Raw genomic sequence first — 20,858 nt, 5'->3', positions numbered from 1 at the left:
TAAAGTCAAGTAAAATAAGCTGGGAGCTAAGGTAAAATCAGGAAACACTATCCGATAAAAGTACGTTTAAGAAGGGACCTGAAATAAGACACTGACTCAGACAGCCTTATTTCCTCAGGTAGGTCGTTCCAGAACTTCCGGGCCTTGATGGAAAAGGCTCTGTCCCCTTTAGTTAGTCCTAGTATTGGGTAAGTATGTATGTATGATGAGGAAAAATTAAGATTAGACTGTTTTGCCATTCTAAGATAACTCTGTTTAGCTGCTTACCCTACATACTTGGACAAGCAAGGGGTTTGATTTGTGATTTATTGTTTATACGTTCAAAAAGAATGTTTCAGTTTTAACGTTACAAGAGAGAAGGCTCTTAGGATGGTAACACACAGTGGGGAAATACTATGCAATGGGTTTGACAGTTTTGAATGGGTTTTTATGTAAAATGTAACTTGAAAATAATGTAGTATGAAATGCTGCTGGCCTGAAGTAATGATGGATTAGTTTACAACTGTAGGTAGAAAACTAGTTAGCCGGATATGCCAACGTTTGCAGCTTAAGTTCGAACAGAAAAACACACTGTTTAATCAATTTCTTATATATTTGCTTTTTTTTTCTTTTAAAGTGGTTTTAAAAAAGAAACCACCACCAAACTCTTAATATATGGAGTATTGCTCTACAGACCCATGTAGTTACTAAGTATAACACACCCTCAACTGTATTACTGTTTTTAAACCAGTCTTATTATTGACATTTATGATATACTATTGAAAAGAATTATGCAGAAAAAGCTTTGTAATAAACATATTTAGTCTATACAAAGACAAACTGTTCCATAAAACATGTAAATTCCATAAGTAATGGATAGTTTGTGATCATTTAGTTGCCAGTATCTCTAACAAGATGTTTCTGATCTGTCTGCTGATGCTCCTGACCTCTCCTGCCTCCAATGCAGCATCAGAAATTCTCTCAATAGTGGTTGAAGCAAGCTGTGGCTGATGTACAAATGGGAGTTACCGGCTTCCTCCAAGATATGTTTGACAGCTGGTTGACTCTGATTGGCACTTCATTATTCCAGTGATGTAAACCCCATGCCATTCATCACCATCTACCAAATGATCAAAGGATCATTCAAGAAGCCAATAAATCTTACAAATACTGTTATAATTTATAACCAAATATTAGTGGTGCTGGTTCATATTTAGAGCCTTGGTCATGAACCATAGAAGAGTTCTTACACTACAGGTATAGATGAATGTCAGATGTGTGGGTTTTGGTAAAAAATGTCTCTTTTACCTGTGCAGCATTTTATTACAATCTATTAGTACTCTTCTTGCTGGTAAACAACGTTACCTGGCTTAGCACAAGATTCAAGATCCTTTTACTGTCATTCAGCAAAACATCAGTGATGCAGAGCAGAATGAAATTACGAAGCAGAACAAAATTACAAGGGCCATATTTAGCCTTTTTTGTAACTTCAGCATTGTAGTTATCAAAACCAGGATTGCTAGAGGTGTGTATAGATGAGGTTCACGTTCAACCAAGCAACAAAGAAACTGGCCTCTTGAAATGAAAAATTCTCTGTCACATGTAAGCAATTTGGAGCTCAGTTGACTTAGGATATGTAACCCTGGAATGTGTGGCGTGGTGTACTTACACTATGTTTTTACCAGATGAGCTAAAACTAAAAAACTTGGTCAACATGACCAATTCTGTCATGCTCCATTGCTGCTATTGTGGCTTTTACTTCTCATATGTTCACTAGTCTGTAAAAGTGATTATTCCTATCCCATAAACGACAAGTGGTTTGGTGCCATGCAGTTTTTTATTCTTCTGGTCTGTGACTGTGTGGTATTTTGGTGACTCACCATGAACTGAGCTGCACCTTAGTATGAAGAAAAGCACAGTAAGGTGTTTGTGTTAGTAAAGATCAAACAGTGCTGCACAGTTTTGCTATCTAAGATAACAGGGATTTGAGATTGCATCGACCACCTTCTCAGACCATAGCAAAGCTGTGTTGTGCATGGTATAGACATGTTCTGTGCATGCTCTATGATCTTTTTAGCTTTACCACATGATGCATGCATGACAACATCCTTTCCATGAACTTATCAAGCACGCTTCTGTTTCTATTAAGGATCAAAAAATAAAAACGAACATACCAACATGTCAGCAGACTTTTGGTGCTATGCTAGCTGTAGGGCTCAACTTAAATTTCACATCAAGTAACCTTTAATCACATTGTGGAAAAGTGATATTTTAGTCTTGGTTAGCTTATACCTGAGTCAAGAAGACAAAGAAATATCACTTCTGATTGTCATTAATGAATACTACACTGAAAATCTGATTTTATTATCACCACTTGCCCCCAATATAAGACACTGTTTGTAGTTTGCTTCACGAAGGAGTTAACATGGGCTGACAACAGTTCCAATGAATTCCAATAGCCAGCCAGTGTTACAGCCAAACAAATCACACAAAAAGTGTCAAACCACCGTCTCAGCTGTCCATCCATGTTACAAACACCATTTTTGCCATTAGTTGTTGGTGATCCACATAAAACAGCTTTTCAGTGGAGTTTTCCTTTCAAATCCTCAATATACATTTCAACTGTGATATACAAATATTCACAACCAAATCTCTGCTCTGTCCAACTGTTCTCAGGCAGTAAGCTTGTTGATTGTCACTGGTTGCTCAACTCAATGAATAAATAAAATAATTAATACGAATATATTAATAAATTAAGTATTAAGGATAATGGTTAATGCAAAATGGTTATGTGCGTATAAGTAGAGAAGAGTCAAAGTCTGACAACTGACTCCATAATGTTACACAGCAATATGCATCTAATGTTTGCTAACATTTGCTGAAGTTAGCCACCATAACCTACAGGTTAAGCAGGTAAGGCCACTGATTTACTTGCTTTTTACCAATGTGTACACATAAATGATGGCTGCAACTCCAGTGTCGTTGTTCACATACTTGCTCACGTATTTTGTTCAGATTAGGGCCTAATCATCCCTGGCCAAAACTGAAATATCGTCTTTGTGAACTTCCGTTTTTGCACAATGTAAACAGAAAGAAACCCATCAGAAAAAGTGGCAGTGGGGACATTGTAGTGATCTCATGCCAGCTATTTTGGCATGCAGATTTGTCACTTTGGAGCGGCATAGAGACATCATATAAAAGCAGGTAGTTGCATAAGTTTCACTTCAAAATGTCGGACCACTGTTGTGGTGAACTGAGTTTGCTGAGAGGAAAGAACAAAGGACACTCACTGATACAGAGTGGTCCCCCAGCATCACAAAAAGGGTTCACATTAAATAGACAATTAAAGCTATCGAAGATGTTAGAAACATTAGCTTTTTCATTGAGGCTTTAAAAATGTAGAATAACTCTACAACATACACCACATATTCAGGGTAGATTTTACTAGAGCTGGAAGGAAAACAAAATACAAAAAAGAAAATCCATTGCTTCCTCCCTCCCACTGCCTCAGTCGGTATGGTCCATATTGCCAACAATATGCAAGGGGCATTCATGTGTGCACATTCATGAGAGCATTAACCAGGAAGTGGACATATGAGAAAACAATGATTACAGATCAAGGCAAATTAAAAACCAATAAAACAAATACTTGAATGAAAACTTAAACTAATAATAAAACTAAAGTGGATCCAAAATGTAGATGATAAATACATGTTACATCACCAAAACCAAATATTAAACCAAACTAAAGAATGAAAGAGCTTTTCACTTGATTGGTAAGGAAGTGAGTGAAGCTCCCTCACACTCATGCATTCAACTTTTTACTTGTTATTTGAGGAGGAAACTATTTATTTTTGCAAAAGTTAGATAGTCTTGCTTTAAGTAAAATGTACTTGTGATGTATTATTATTATTATTATATCATATTAAGCCAAAATAAGATAGCAGATTCCCTTTAAATACCACATAATATAAAATAAAAATGTGATGCGGTAATCTTGTATTTAACTTAAAATAAGATACATAACACCTTCAAACAATGCTAGCAGCCATTGAGCCTCAGTATTATCCACCAAAAGGAGTCACCCAAAGCTGAGGTCTGTGTTTATTATGCATATTTTTAACCATTATCCTCCATGTTTGGCATCTCAGTGAGTGTTTGTCTACCTATTTTCCATCTCTCTCTCTCTCTCTTTTTCTCTCTCTCTCTCTCACTGTCTCTTTCTTTCTGCTGCAACCACCCATCGTCAGTTTCTCCCCTCAATGCTGGGAGCACACAGGCAGACTCCTTCCACTCACCAGGGTGTAATCTCTCTTTGTTTACACTGCCAAGGGGTTATTTGGCTGTCTGTTAGAGTGTGACACAGACAGTGCTACACTGTCAAAGACAGCCTCAGCACACTGCAGACAAGCCGATTCTGTATTCAGTGTATCTAACACGTCAGCCTGCACTGACAGTGTGTGATGGCCTACAATCACACAATACGCTCTGAAAAACAGGATCCATCATATGCCAGAAAAAAAAAAGACTGGAGAATAGCCATTGGCTGTGGTTGCACTTGTCATTTCACCCTGAGTTTTGAGACCTGGTGTTAAATATGGGATTTTGTCAGATTGCGTGGCTGTATACCCACACTTGGCCTGAAAGTGACTGTCATGTGATTCATGTTGCTGGATTAATTTGAATCTGAGTCTGCATTATTTTCACTGCCCTGTGACTCCCCATATGTTTACATAGTAATACGTATTTACATTGTAGCTGGTTTGCAATCACACTATGTAGAATACAACTAAAATAACATGTCTGGCTTCTTCTGGTTTTGAAGACCTGATAGCAATTGCAGCAAAAATTTAATCCTTTAGTACGTTTTTGAGGTTTTCTCCTTTGCCAGATTCAAACTAGGGACGTACTCTTTTATTTTGTTCTTTGTTTCACTTTTTAGCTTGTCTACTCCTGCACAGTTTTGCTTGCTGCTAGCACATTTATTTATGACATTTCAGTCTACATTAGCTTCATCGGGTATATGAACAATCATCACAATAGTTCCATACATGCTCATACTATATATGATAAATTATCCAATAAGAGTACGACAAAAATTAGGTCAATTGGTAAGTGAAACACACTTTTTTGGTATTTTCATCTGGATAGTTGATAGTGAAGAGGCAGACAGGAAACAAGGAGAGAAAGAGGATGGCATGAGATGCAATAAAGGTCCCTAGATGAGGATAGGGATATGTGGTATCCCCTAAGAGGCTCTTAAGTGAAAAACTTTGAGAAAACACACATGTTGCCTTTAAGGTAATTAGGTAAAGAGGGCTTTTTTTCTTTAAAAAAAATCTATAAAACACCTCACTGACAACAGTTGTGCCTGATGGATGTGTAGACCTACAAGTTGCGGATACTTAGCAAGACAGTGTGCAAAAATTTAGTTTTTTCACTTTTAATAATATTTTATTCAGTTCAGGTCAGGTCTGCAGAGTTGTATGTTTTTCTCATTTTCAAAAGATGAGAGTAACACTTTGCAATATGGTATTACCGTATTATGCAACTATACAAATAATGAATTATGGTGATTACAACAAACACAATCAGAGATGAAAATCAAAGATGAATACAACCAATAAATAAATGAGAAAAATCTTTAAATTCGCTAATTATTTGAAATTTTCATTAACCATTTATCATTTCAGTTATATTATTCATGGCCCTACATGATGGTTTGAATTTGTCATTTTTACGCTGCCAGGAATATAACTCTAGAGGAGCATAATTTTGTTTCAATTTAAACATTATTTATTATTATATTTATCTCTATAGGCAAATTTAAAGATAGTGATTGAATGTAAAGTCTCCTCAGGTCCTCGATGGTAACTACAGCCCTGACATGCATGCATTTTTATACCAACCCACATTCTGCGAAGACCCGCCCCTACTCTACCTCTGATTGGCTCTGACCCTGACATTCTTACCCTAACCCTAACCATCTCACTCCTCATGCCTTAACTAACTTACCTAACCAACCTAACCAACGTAGGCAACAAGTACTAGCCAATCAGAGGCAGAGTAGGTCTTCGGGGAATGCAGGTGGGAAAAAACATAAGGCCACATGCACATTGTTTCATACTATCAGTACATCGTGTGCAATTTAGTCTACCTTTCCACCTCGTTAGGGCTCTCTAGTTACTCTGTAAATGCCTGAATTATATGTAACCTCTGAGTCATTTAACAAAAGTAAGAAAAAACATCTTACTCACTAAACAACTGTAGATGTATGAGTTGAGCAATCACACATTGTCCTGTTACTGGAAATGTAGGTGCGGTTCAAGAACAGAATGACCTTCCCCCATGATAGCTCAATGGACAGGTTCAAATAGATGTCAGTGGTACAGTATATGTGTAACGGCAATTCACCAAAAACAATGAGGGTAGTTTTCACTGTAGGAAGAACGTGGGCAATTTAGAAAAAAAAGTTCATGCTCAGTGCACAACAGTAATGACTCACGCTTAAAAGGAAGTGGCAATGTGTTGTTTTTCCCCAGAAGACTCACTTGTGAGGAATGAACTCCTGGTAAGGATGCTGCAGAGAGAAAATAAAGAGCAATGTGCCTTCTTACTCGGACACTCTGCCAGTCAACTAATACAATATGATCTGATTTTATGAATAAAGCGTCAATGTCAAGCCAACTTTATTCCTTTGCTCCAGTAGTAAAACAGGGGTATGACCTATTGTATGTGTGTGTCTGTGTGTTCTGCACATGTCTCCTTGTAGTGTGTGTGTGCATGCATGCATGTATGTGTGTGTTTGTTGTGTAACAGGAGATTTGCTATTCATTAAGAATTCTGGTACTTTCATTATTCACACAAAGGTGTGCACCAGCTAATCAGACTGAAATCACCAAGTGTGTGTGTGTATGTGTGTGTGTGTGTGTGTGTGTGTATGTGTGTGTGTGTGTGTGTCTTAAAAAGCCCAGAGACAGATTTCATCCATTACGTCAATTATGAATTAGCACCTCTCTGCCATCTCTCAGCTCTCCCTCTCTCTGTCGACTGCTGTCTTAATTAGCCAAACACAAGGCATCAACTCACTCTTCCTGCTGCAGGAACTGTCCACACACACACAAATATAGACAAAGGAAGGTGTACAGCTTCATGCAACCACATGCTATACATGTGCACACATGATGCAAGATGCAAATTTGCACAAGCATACATGTTAACACACACACACGCACACACACACACACAGTGGAGGAAGCTAGTGGTTTAAATGGAGTGTGGGGACACATAATGAGACAGTCCTTCACATAGTGTCATGGTGTGACGATCTGTTATCAGTCTCCTATCTGGCCTGTTTCAAGTGTAATATGAATCAGGGTCCTGACAGGCCCTTAGCACATAGATCTGTCACTTCTCAAAATGCAGTCCACTAAAAAGGAAGTGGAGTTGAAACATGGCCTTCTCAGCCGAATGGGGGTTTAACGTGACTGACAAACCAAAGAGAGCCTATTAAAAGCCATGGATTGTGTGTTTCAATAAAATTTAAATTCAGGTTTTATATCAATTGATGAGCTTTGTGTGACCACAAAGGACAGGTAAGTAAGATTAGCAGTTTATTTTAAAACTGCACTTATCAATATTATTATATTAACAATGGACATGACTATGTAATATGAAAGGGGTCACTTTTCATGATAAACCCACAGACAATTATCATCTAACTCTGTTGTTTCCCTCACCTCTGTGGAGCATTTTAGCATCTTTCAGCTCATTGTTTTGGTGTTACAGCCCCTAACATGTTGCAGTTCAGTTTAATTCAGTCTCACCAATCTCATCAAACTCTTTTCCAGCTGCAGCAGGCTTCACAAAAGCTCTGTAAAAAAGCACTGTACACTACTGCCTAGCACCAGACAGCAGACAGACAGTTAACGACTAGCTGGTGAACATAGTGAAGCTTTTACCAGTTGAAGAGCTTTTTCTCATCAGTCGGTAGAGACTAAAACACAGCTAAAATAAGAACAAATATTGGATTTACATTTTCCAGGTCACCAAACACATGACTAAAAATAAATGCTAACATTGCTCCATAGCGTCTGGATGTATAAATAGGCAGCCGTTTGCTAATGTTCACATATCAACTTTGTACACTGACAATATGTCAATATGTTGACAATATGTTGTGTCTGCAGCTGCCCCCAAGAGCCCCAACACATAAAAACACACTTAATAGTGTTTTAAGGGTTGAGACATTACATAATTCATAGGTGATTTTCAAGGTGACTTTTGAATCCATAGTGATAAGTTGTAAAATATTGCATAGCAAGATGATTCTAATATTGTGTTCACCCTATTTTACATACTTGATGGGACAGAATATTAGAAATTCTTTCTGTGTAATTCAGTCTAGCAAAGTTCAGTTCTGAGTTTCAGAATCCAAAAGTAAAAAAGAATGACACACTTTACTATATTGTCAGTCATTATCTGTCTATACAGATATACTCCACTTATAGGTGCCCACAGGAGGAGTTATAATTGTTGACAACTAAACAAGTATATCTGCTACATTATAGTGAGTTATAAACCATTTATTCAATGTTTGTATATTACTTATTAATGCTAAATAGGGGTAGTTAAATATTCATTATTCTACATATGAGTAAGATAATATTGCATTTTTGACTCTAATTCACTTGCATTTCATATATTGGCATTTGGAAATAGAGTTTATCTAACATATGTTAATAATTACCTAGAGTCCCACGCACAATACAACAATACTTTACACATCTGATATCATGGTTACATTTTGCTACACATTTGTGTTTCTTTCTGTGCTTTCAAAACGACCTAAACCTTGACTGACTGAGCTTACAGACTGTGACAGCCATCACACCTACAGTGGGTAGTTAACACCCACAGTGTCCATCCCCCAACACCACCTTTGATCTTTCATCACTGAGATGCTCAGTGACTCATTTGATTGTCATAGAACCAGAGTAGAGACAGAGAAAACATGATAGATTAGGGACAAGTGCAAGAAAAAAAGTATTGTATTGAAGACACACATGCGAAAACCAACACACAACATATAATGATTACTATTCTAAAATGATTCTCTCCACCTTTTATGTGCTTCAGTATTGCTTTAAAGTGCATTTTCTAGACTTCTTTTTTAATCGTGATCCTGGTCCATCCAAGAGATTAGGACACTGACAAACACAGAAAAATTCTAATAACGAGTCTGTGAGTCAACACACAAGTAGGAAGGTAGGCATGACGTGTCAAACTCCACATTTGGAAGTCGAGCCACAGTTGGTGTGACTGTGTTCAGAGTCAGGTAAAAGGGAACGTAGGTTGTCCTGTATGGCTGTTTTTTTATGCTGTTGTGAAGCTCAGGATATTAAAAAACTTGAGGCTTCAAGAACTTTGTCCTCAGAAAATCAAACCACGAAAACAAATATAAAGAAATATGTACAGAATATTGTTTAATTTTATGGTTTCTTTGTATAGACATTGCTTTGCAGTATCCAGACACATTATGTGTATTTGTGACACATTAACTATTTTGCTTACCTCTAGAAGGTAGGCATAATGTTACTGTAAATTAAATGATTTAAACTTAGCTTTTGGACTTACAGTATCCTAATGTTAAAACAGAAAGTGGTCTACATTCATGAAAGTGACATAAACAAGCGCTCAAGAATAAAAATAATTCAGTACCAGGCATTTTTACCTTTGCTGTGTATTTGAGTACAGACCACTTTTAGTGTTTTGATTGACAAATGGACAAGCTATGAGACGGGCTGAGCTAACCAGAGTGTGGGAGGGGGACACCGCCTGCAGCATGGTGTGTGTTGAGTAGCAGGCAGTCTGACAGGCAGTCAGGCCATTGAGCAGAGCCTCCTGCACACTGGGCTAAGTGAGTTAGCATGGGGCTGCTGGCTCTGTAATAAAGCGTTTAATGGACACACAGCTTTTCCCTGCCTTCCTGGGGCTAACACTAAATCCCTCTTTACTGTCGCTTGCCCAGATGTTAGTGAGTTATCCATTTCTCCCATCACTCCGGAGGCTGGTGCCTCCATCTCCAGGCTGAAAAACATATAAAAAGATGTTTTAGGGTTGGATGTGTTTCCTCAACTACACATTATTATCATTATTATTATTATTATTATTATTATTATGCACATGTGTGCATGTGCTGCAACCTACGCTTGATCACTTGTGCATATGTACAGTATGTCCAGCCAGGGTAAGAACCTCCCTGTAGTTATTACATGTTTGCTGTTTTAGTGATTATGGAATGTGTTTCACTTTCACTCAAAATACAGAACTAAGGAAATGAACTTTGAACTCTAAAATCATACTGCCATGTCTAGTTTTGGTTTCTATGACAGTCAGGTTTGAAATATATCATTCATTTGAATACATACAGACTTTTTATGGGTATTTGTAACTTTTTTACTACCCATCAGTTGTTAAAATAAATTAAAACATAATACTAGCTTTTATTATTATACTATTCAACTGCTTTTTTTTTCCTTTTCCTTTGGACTTGGCAAACATTAGATCAATTATCTAGACCTGTTCCCTATTTATTCTAGCTACACTTCCCATTTTCTTCACCACTTTTTCAATTTTGCTCATGCTTATGTGATAATGAGCTGGGTGCATGTTCAGCACAATTGGTCCAGGGTGTGTGAGTGTGTGTCTGTGTATCGAGAGAACAGTCTGGCAAGTTTAACTGAAAATACGGGTAGATAAACACAGAACACCGGCCTGTACAGTTAACTACCTAGCTGCAGCTAACTCTCTTTATTAAAGTACACCAGCTATGTTATTCATCCATTTACTGAACTGCATACTGCTGTAGCATAACTGTATAAATTCTACTGTAACATCAGCGAAGCATTTTAGCCAGCAAGTTAACATTAACAAATTTAACACTATTTAGACAAATCGAGATAGCATCAAAATACCGACCAATCTTGGGAAAATGTCTATGACATCTTTGTGTTAGCTTCAGATTCTGGTAGCTAGTTACATTGGGCCATTAAAACATCAACCTCCTACAGGCTAATATATATATGCATTCAGATTCTTGAAATCGTTTTTTGTTATTTTTGTGGTGAATCTGTGAAATGCTAAATGCCTCTCCGATTTCAAACATTTGTGTGATATAACAGCTGTACATCGCAGGACTGCATATGGTGTTGTGTAAAATATGATCTGTTGCAAACAACACATAGATCTGCATCACTTGAAAGTACTCAGACTCATCTGCCTTGAAAATGAATTGCAAATAGTTGCCTACCCTTTGAAAAGATAGGGCTCCCACAGTGTTTGCTTTTGAAGTCTGATATGCCGTTACATTATTAGCTGACGGTGGTATGTTATGTACATTTTGTGCCAATATTAAACAGCTTTGATGATTTTTACATCAAAATACATTGTTACATGAGAAAACACATATTCTAATACAAAACAATAAATAAAACTATTGATCTTAAGTACCTCCAAAAAGATAATTCAAGGTCCTCAAAACTAAAGGACAAATTCCATTTTTATATAAGTGTTTTCCTGAACTGATGCCCCGCATCAACAGGACAACATCAGTCAGTCAGGGCCCTCCAAAATTGTTACATATGACCATTTTCTTATCTGCAACCACAATGGTTAATTTAGGCAGAAAAAAGTATCCAGTTAGAGTTATGAAAAGATTGTAGTCATGGCTCAAAGAAACCAACATTTGGTTTGAAATGGGAAATGATCCACCCGACACTCCTCTTCAAGAGGTTTTGTGTCACTAATAATACTGTGCTATTTCTGTTTCTGTTCCTGACAGTTTGGAGGCATATTGTACTTTGCTTATTAGGTAAACTAAATTGATTGTTTTAGAAATTTAAACAAGTGACATATGTTGTTTTTTCTTGCCTTTTCTATTTCTTTCACTTACAGTTGCCATAGTGGACCAATGAGAGTCCCAGATAGCATAAAGAAGTGGGCCATTTCAGGCCATGATGTGGCACTGCTGGCCTTCTTCTGGCCTGGACAAAATGGATGTGAGCCTGAAATGGCCCACATGTAAAATAGCAAATATGGTCCAAATATCCTAAATCAAATGTGGGCCTTTTTTGGTACAGATGTGGTGCTCTCAGATATGTGTATTCTGGATGTGGGCCAGTTCTGGTTTGTTCTTGGTTGACATACAACTTGCTTGTGGCCCAGATCTGGGAAACAGGAGCAGACCGCCCACATGACATCATTCCACGCGGTATGTGGGCCGGATGAAAGTGCCGAAAGTGTTGGGTGTTGCCCGGATTTGGGCCACAGCAATTTTGCTATCTGGGGTAGGTTACATAAGGTCAGTGTATACATGTTTTTTCAGAACATGCTCACAGGTTTGACTTCCTTTTTCTTTGATGGATGGAAAAGCTTCTGATACCCAATTAGGCCATTATTAAAGCGGAGTTAGTTGGGATTTTTGCTGCATTTGACATCTTACGGTTACTTATAAATTTGTTATGGCTAACATGTTAGCAAACAGTTGCCTATTCAGCAGATACTGAACAACATTAACATTAATTTGGTTTCATGTTTTCTGGAAAGCTGATTAACACAGCAAGTCCAGTATTCACCCCCCTTTTAGCTCTGTTTTGGTACTCCACCTGAGAAATATAGCTGTGTTTATATATAGCTGCAGCCGGCAAATGGAAATTCCGGCTGTAGCTGGAAATGAGGTTATTGAGAGTGGTGAGACTGAAACAAAACAGTAATGTGGCGAGCAGTAAAAGCAAAACAATGATCTGAAAGATGCTAAAATGCTCTGTAGAGCTGAGGGAAACTGCAGTTGGGTGATCATTTCCTGTGGGTTTGTCACTACAAGCACCCCAGTTCACATTACACATATTTATTTGAGACATTGCTCATATAACAGTGTTAATTAGTGAAGCTTGAACAAAAATAATCACAGTGAAACCTGTACCAGTGGAATTACTGGTGTGTCAACCTCCTTAATCTTGGTGCAGAACAGAGCCAGTCAGAAGGATAAGTGAACTGAATATATCTACTTAGGGCCCAAGAACATTTAAGGGACAACGAGACAAGCAAATTACAACTCTGATTTTTTGGAGGGCAATAAAAATTTTTTGGCCCCAAGTCCTTGGCCAGCCTTGGTTCAGAATGTCAGCAATTACAGCTACAATAGCTACAGTGGTCTATCCAAAATGTTATATAACATCACCTGGAAGTACTCAGGATGTAACAGCCAAATGATACACGTGGAAGCTTCAAATGCAATTATTCACCTGCAGGATTCATTTGATAACAGTGCTTTGCTTGTTTTGTGGCGTGCAGGCCTCAGATGTGATATAGTTGAGTTTTACAGACACACACACAGCCCTCAGGTCTTCATCGCAGTAACAAGATTTCCCCTGTTGGGCAGACACTCATCATGTCACTGTATTTCTGCTGAACCTTTTAGAAAAAAACAGACTACACAAGAAAACACAATTAAGCCGTCGGGACAGAGCAAAAAGTGCCACACCGCCAAAGTAAGTATGAATTACTCTGATGTGTCCAGACTGGGGCTAATGCACTGGGACTGGACAGACAAGGGGTAATCTGTTTTGGAAAGAGAGGAAACCTGGGTAAAATAAACCGAGGAAACAGGAGCTGGTGATTTCTGTTGTATTCAGAGATTCTGGATGTTTAGCTCAGACACAAGCCTTGAAGTCTTGGCTACACAGCAGACAGAATCTCAAGGGCACCGTTTTGTTTTTACATCCTTTCTCTCTGTCTCTCTCTTTTTTTTTTTTTGTTTGGGTCTTTATTTTCACCAGCACAAAGTGGTGTCTGGACAGCTCTGATGATCCAGGGCGTCTCCGGTATTAAACATGTAAGCAGGACAAAGAGATAGAGGGAATGAGGCTGGGTGGGAGGGAAGAGAAATAGCGAGAGCGAGTCGGCATTCAGCAAAATGCAGACGCGTCGAATCTGGAAGCGTGACAAAAATGTGTCCGGCCTAATGATGTCAACTAGTGTTCTCATCGCCCCTCTGCAGTGTGTATGTGTGCGTAGCTCGTCGATTTCAGCTTTCTGTGTGTTTCCTCTCTGCTGTCTGACAATCTGGTTGTCAGGGAGAGGCTGCACTGCTGTAGGGATGAGATGTAACCCCACTCACCGCCTCCACACACACATACATAAACAAAAACTAGTGATACAGCTGAACTCCCCGTCTGCTTTATCCACCTAACAGAAACGCTTTAGTCAAACACACCAAACTAATAAACCCCAGAAAGAAACCATGACAACAGGACAGTCTGTAGCACGGGTTTGTGTCTGCGTCTTTAAGGCTAACTAGGTGCTAAGGAGTGGAAGTTGGTGAGGAGGCTCTGGAAAAGGTCACACAGAGTTCAGAGTCTGCTGGGGGATGAGTGATGGCCGTGGAGAGGGGGCTCTGTTGCCGGGCCTTGTTCTTTTCTGTGCTGCCTGTCGGCCCGCACAGCGGTAGACTGAGCCTTGATGGATTGGCAGCCAGTGAAAGGAAACGTATCCCCCTCCACCACCACAACCACCACCACCTCCAATCCCCCATTCCCTCCTAGCCAGGCTCCCTCCTCCCCCCTGAGCCTTCATTGCAGCTAAGGCTACGCACATGCATTGTGATGGTACACAAAGACATATGACAACAAGGACACATACCACAATGTCCAAAATGGCTGTTTTTAGTTGCTTGTGATAATACCAAATATTAGAGTTTTGGAAGTAAAGTGTTATAAAATGTGTGTTGGGTTTGGTTGTCTGCCATGTCAAAAGATATGGATACAGTCATACACACATAAACACAAAGCCCTAATCTCACAAGAACAATTAACAGTGTTAACAGTACTTTCCCTTCTTTTCCCTCTGTGCATAAATAGGGTGAAGGTCACTGTGGGAGGAGTGTGTGTGTGTGTGTGTGTGTGTGTGTGTGTGTGTGTGTGTGTGTGTGTGTGTGTGTGTGTGTGTGTGTGTGTGCGTTGGGCCCATGAGGAAATGATAGGTAACTGAGAGATGGAATGGGTGAGGAGAGAGGAGGTATACGGTTTGAGAGGGAGGAAAGACAGGAGGTGGGGTGAGGGTGTCGGCGGGTTAAGGGTTTAAGTGCAGGACATCCCCTGACCCGGGGTCAAGCACAGAGGACGCCCCAGGCGGCTTGTTTTCTAGGAGGGGGCAGCAGGGAGCTTGTTTTACCTGGACGGACACAAAAGAAGGCCAAGCAGCGGGGGGGACGGCCTGCTAAAATAAACATCAAAGCCTGCTGGCCATGTCCCGCTTTTGTTGCCTGGAAATGGCGGGCTCCCCCTCAGGGGTGGACGAGGTGAGAGGGAAAAGGAGGATAGGAAGGGAGGAGAGGAGGAGGGGGACGGAACAAAATGAAACGTGCTTCTTCTCAAGCCTGCCAAGCTTCCTCTGGAGTCTTTTTTTTTTCTTTTGATAAATAAATCACAAGGCCTTTTGTAACCATTTAAGTATTTTTTTTCTTTTTACTTTCACTCATTCCTCAAGCTATTTTGGTCATGCTAGCATGGAAAACATTTGGATGAATCATTTCGAGACACCACTTGTGATTAGCTCAAATGTTTCAGTCACAAAATCAAAGGTAATTGCAGTATGCAACTCAAGAATAGGAAAACTAGAGTGAGTCTTTGCTTTATTAACAAAAGGTAAAAGGGCCTTTTTTCATGCTTTGTGCTTTGTCCAATGGCACTCCTCCACCCCAGAGTCCTGATTTAAATAAAAGGCCTTATATATTATATATAATAGTGATCACAGTACATACTCATTAATAAGTGCACCAGCCTAGCTTACTGTGTCCTGTCCTATAGTACTGCAAAAGTTACCTTTGACAGTTCCAGCTCCGAAACAAAAATTAAGATGCTAGTCCAGCCTTAGCAATGCAACGAGCAAACAGCATGGCCAGAGTGAGGGTTATCACCAAAACAAAAAACAGTTGATTTCTTAAGCAAATTGCAAATCCTCCTTACAAATAATCACATCATCACACAAACTGTGTGTGCACTTCAGCAGAATATGGTGACAAAGGCCATTCCCTCCTACCACACAAAACCAACAAAGTTTCATGCAAGCCTACACATCATGACAGCGCGCACACAGCCAAGCAACTATTAGCAATGGACACTGACCTTGGTTGATCCTGTCATCCAGGGGTATCGCATGTAATTTCTGGTGTTAAAAGGTCTCTCAAAAGCCTTGGTTTTCTGCACCAAATTAAGCTTGAGTGTAGGTCTTCCTTTGACGATTAACTCCAACTTTTTATTAACTAAGTTATTCTTGAAAGCGATGGGGACAATATATTTGCATCAACGTCCTTCTCACTAGCAGTGACATTACTTCCATCGTGAACCAACAGGCTAGCTAGCTAGTTTATCAGTATTTTTTCCCCCTGCCAGCTTTGTGTGCCCCACAGCGGTCAGAATTTGTCATAAAGTTAGCCATAACAAAACCCACCAATTTAGAGGAAAGATATGATTGATCAATTTCAATGTCATTTGAAATTAGTCTCTCATTGAATTACTATTGCTCGGCCCTCTGTAAATTTATAGCTGGACCACCAATCAAAGAGCTGAAAACATAACAGTTCTTCCCAGCACCAGCAGAGGCAGCAACATTCTGATAGGAAGACAAAGGGGCTTCTTTTATTTAACCCTTCACATTCCAACACAGTAACACAATAGGCAGGTTTGAAGGGTTTATTTTCTCAGAAACATTTTGTTTGGATGTTGATTGTCAAATTACGAACTGATAAAATAAAATGAGAACTGATTACTTTTTAAATGTTTTAATTATTTTTGAGAATATCTTAAGCTCTCAAGGTCCCTGACAGTTCCCCTCTGCACTGTACTACTAATTTAATGTTCAAAATGTACTTATTAGCCTGTCGGTGCTGTTGTGAGGTGGGAGGGGCTGCTTTCCCCCGCTCTAAATTTACACCTCATATTTTTCTTTTAATGATATATTCAATGTTCCTCAACATAGAAATATCGGCGTCTCCTGTATAATTAAACAACCACATAAGTTTTTATTATTTCACTTTCATTTCTGAGAAATCATGTTTTGTCCATCAGTTCATCATGGCGGACAGCTCTGAATATTGCAATACCCATGATCCTCTGCCACGGTTGCTATAGATAAGGAGCCAGTGAGAGAATCTTTAAAATTAGTTTGTGATAGCTTTTAATTGTCTCCGTACATGTAACAGAATTTTTTACTCTGAGATTGGACATTCTGCAAAATGCACCTTGGGAGTTGTAGTCAACTCCTCGTCATACATTTTTATGTGCACAGGCTTGTACTTTGTCTTTTTTTTTAACATAGAACCTGATATTTTGACACAATTGTTGACTTTGATGATTTACCCGTGAGAGTTTCATGTCCATCCAAACTGTAGAAGTGCTCCACATTGTAATTCTGTCTTCAAAGTGCAATCTAGACCACAGTCAAGGGCAACAGGACTTGCCTTAGTTTCTTATTGGTTAAATGCCTGAGACTTCCCACCAGTCATTCGGAATTTTTGGATGAGAGGCATAATGTCTTCAAGAACCTTAAGCAAGTCCACTTGCCCTTGACTGAGCTCTTCCAGATATACCATGACATGGATGGCTGACACTCTTCACAGACAAGGTCAAATTTTGCAACGCCATGAATTCAACACTGTAAAGATGCATTGTGAAAGAAATAATTGTGATGTGTCCAAAATTCACTTTACATTCATTACAAACACACTTTAAAACTTATTTTGATGAATTTTGGCAGGATGATGCTTCACGTCACAACTTGTTTGGATAGACTAATCAGCAAAACTAACAAAAGAACAACTACTTCTTTTAGAAAATAGTTAACAGTAGTTAACACTCAGCAGAGACACCTTTTTCATCAATAACAACCAGAATTTAGTTTGGGCAACAAACAAACATAACATGAGTTTCTGACTCTAATGGATGATAATTGCTTTTGTCAGCTGGACCAATTCATACAATCCAACTCTGGCATGACTGCTGCACGAATCAGGATGCTGTATGAGCTGACTTGTTTAACAATGCATGTGTGTGGGTGCACATGCGTATGTGTGTGTGAATACTTCGGCATGGATGAGGGAACAGGAGAGGGGTGTGTGCGGAGTTACGGGGGGTTGGGCGGGGGTAGCGAGGGAGATGATTATGCCCATCTGTGGCGGATGCCAGGTGTGCAGCCCCCCCCCCCCCCATTCCCTTCCCTGCTCCTTCATGATGATCCCCCCCCCCCCCCCCCCACACACACACACACACACACACACACACTACCAAATGTCTCTCTTTCTCTTTCTTTCTCTCTCTCTATCACACACACACACATACTCACACACACATACACATGGAATATGCGCACATGCATACTTGCATACAATCACACTCCATCAGCACTCTCCAGCTGGCAGGAAAAGCAACAACCACAGTCGTCGTTGCTCTAACTAGTATCAAGGGGTGGCAGTGTGTGCCAGTTTGCACATACAGAATGTGTGTGTGTGTGTGTGGCCATGACTCTCCACATATCAATGTATATTTCTGCATGTCTGTCCCTCTCTAGTCGTCTACTTTGTGTTTACTATATATGTGGACAAGTGCATATGCTTAAGCATTCAGTGTTTAGCAGCATAATATTTCTCTTATAATAGTTTCTTACATTACCACACACTGTTTCATTCAAAGTTTGAATCTTATTGCAGTGGGTTAATTTGCTTGCATGGAATATTTCCATAAGAGAATAATACAAATGTTGGGAAATACTTTTAGTGATATTCTTGCTGAGAGTTATAAGACTGATACCAATCTAATGTCTGTACGCTAAATATGAAGCCAGAGCCAGCAGGCGGTTGGCTTAATTTAGTTAGCATAAGAGTGGAAACAGCTAGCCTGGCTCATAAGCTTATTTTCCAAAATGTCAAATTATTCTTTTTAAAACATTTATTTCCTCAAGGAACCATGTGCTGGGATGAGGCAGGTAAACATCATACTTGAGTTAAGATGCCTGACTTACTCCCATAATGCAACACACTGTGTAACAGAACGATATTAAGACTATCTGCTCAAAGTTGTACTCACATAGCGTTGCTGGTACGTTGGATTGTCGACAAAACATCCATAGATTATATTAGCTTAATTTTCTCAGATTTTTAAAACTGAAAATTTTGGATCTTGATAATGGTGCCTAATGGTTATGTCCCATACCTGCAACGTTCCAGCTTGGGACCTTTGTTGTGTGTCATACTACTCTCTCTCATTTCCTGTCTACTTCTCTACCATCAACTATCTAATAAAGGTAAAAAAAATAATATTTTAAAACAGAGAATGCTGTACTAACAGCCCCATACACTGTACACTCAGAACTAGTTCCACTGCTCACGGGACTTTTCGTAAAATATTAAAGTACATATGGTTAGTTTGAAGAGGAATTAATTTAAGCTTTCTTGATACTTTTTACATGACCTGTTATGAACTCTACCGATGAAAAGACTTTCATTGGCTACAAGCCCTCCTGCCTCAGCAAGTCAAGGCATATATATATAATTGAGACCTTTCATTATTTCCTTGTTCCTCTGCTATGGAGGAACAGGGTGCTTGCTTCCTAACATCTTCACAGATTTTAGGACAAAGTGAGCAGCCAAGCTGAAATGAAATTATTCAGACTTCTTTGAAAATCAAAGAGATTGAAATATTATTAACCTGTAAGGGCTGTGCTCACACTTTTACTCTCAAAGGGGGAGAGGAACACCAGGTTATCTGATGTCACATCAGATAACCTGGTGTTTCTCTCTTGTAGAAATGCTTGTAGGCATCTAGTATTGTGGTTTCAGGGGAAAGACAGTGTGGCAGCATAGGTAACTAGACTGAGTAACCACTGAAAAGTCAGGAGACTAAACCATAGAGAAGATTGTGCTGATGGAGGAGCACCTCTTTCCATCTCCAGGTCCTTATCATCAGATGACTGTAGCATGAGATCATCAGCAGAGGTGGGGGAGCCAAAAGTAAGATGCTTGTTACCATCATTAAGCTCCCTTCCATCTTTCAGTGGCATTCCATGTAAAATATATCACATCAGTGTCGCTGGTGGACCATAGTGGATTATACAGTCCAACAGCGAGGGTGTTCTGGATGCCAGTAACTATCTTCTCTCCTCCCAGACAGAAGAAGCAGGCAGAATGCAGATCAGCCGCCATGATGAGACTCAGGTAAGGGAGGTAAAGATGTGTCACTGAAAAAGACTTAGCCATCCAAGTCTTTTAATATATTGATGTTGAGATCACGATAGAAAAAATGGCAATGGCGACATCCAACATTGGCATGGACCCATCACATAGATGAGGCTGGTTACAGACCAGCTCTATGAGTTCCTCTTTGAAACTTTCCGCCATTGTTGTTGTGGCACTGCAACTGACCATATTTTTTACATCCCACAGAAGCCTAGCATTAATTTCTGAGGACGTGGACAAGCAACGCTTCCAAGGAACGCAGGAAACAAGAGGTAGCCATGATACACACACAAACGTGTAGTTAAAAGCAAATGTATTTATACAGTGTCAGTCAATGTGTTAGGATGTTTTGGACATACATCATTGCTGCTGCTCATTGATCAGGCCTACCAAAGGCATCATTGTGCTATTGAAGTGCTACATTGAGACAATAACTTAAAGTTAAGAAGTAGTCTATTGTGAATGCAGTAATAGTTTGGCTATAAAAGGAAGGTGCTAGCACAGGTAGCTACTTTACAGCCACCTTCCCCCAGCACAAGAGCTTGTGTGTACACACAAGATAAAATGTGACTATCAGTCCAAACATTTTTAT

General features: G+C 39.4%; 1 long non-coding RNA gene across 1 annotated transcript in view; it reads left to right on the top strand.

Moving 5' to 3' along the window:
- LOC121902395 overlaps nucleotides 1-20,539 on the top strand; it is a 41,438-nt gene extending 20,899 nt beyond the window's left edge. The window contains exons 2-3 of the long non-coding RNA XR_006097530.1: nucleotides 20,198-20,245; nucleotides 20,474-20,539. This is a non-coding gene — a long non-coding RNA (uncharacterized LOC121902395). The remainder of the gene's footprint in view (nucleotides 1-20,197; nucleotides 20,246-20,473) is intronic.
- The last annotated feature ends 319 nt before the right edge of the window (nucleotides 20,540-20,858 follow it).

The sequence above is a fragment of the Thunnus maccoyii genome, chromosome 1 (assembly GCF_910596095.1).
Source record: "Thunnus maccoyii chromosome 1, fThuMac1.1, whole genome shotgun sequence".
NCBI classification, from domain to species: domain Eukaryota; kingdom Metazoa; phylum Chordata; class Actinopteri; order Scombriformes; family Scombridae; genus Thunnus; species Thunnus maccoyii.
Note: the sequence above shows the minus strand (reverse complement) of the source record. Positions and strands in the feature narration are given on the sequence as shown.